The sequence below is a fragment of the Penaeus monodon genome, chromosome 15 (assembly GCF_015228065.2).
Source record: "Penaeus monodon isolate SGIC_2016 chromosome 15, NSTDA_Pmon_1, whole genome shotgun sequence".
Lineage (NCBI taxonomy): Eukaryota > Metazoa > Arthropoda > Malacostraca > Decapoda > Penaeidae > Penaeus > Penaeus monodon.
Genome location: NC_051400.1, coordinates 27,765,409 through 27,765,630, shown reverse-complemented (window position 1 = coordinate 27,765,630; position 222 = coordinate 27,765,409). Strand labels below are relative to the sequence as shown.

Here is a 222-nt window from a genome sequence, read left to right as displayed (position 1 = left end):
CTTTTAACATTATACATTTATCAGTTCTATGGTTGATTGAGGCATACAGCTCTGCAGTGTGCCACTCCTCAGTTTTCCGTTAGTCGGTATTGGTCAGAATTGGAAATTGACAGTATTAATCAGAACTGGCAATTAATTATTATTTGGGTCATTGTACTGAGAAAGATCGATTACTTCAATTTTTTTCTTATGTATTCTTTTGCTTATTATTATTGTTGTTAT

General features: G+C 32.0%; 1 protein-coding gene across 1 annotated transcript in view; it reads right to left on the bottom strand.

Annotated features, from left to right (window-relative positions):
- LOC119581886 (ileal sodium/bile acid cotransporter-like) overlaps positions 1–222 on the bottom strand; it is a 26,095-nt gene that overhangs the window by 23,162 nt on the left and 2,711 nt on the right. The window lies entirely within an intron of this gene.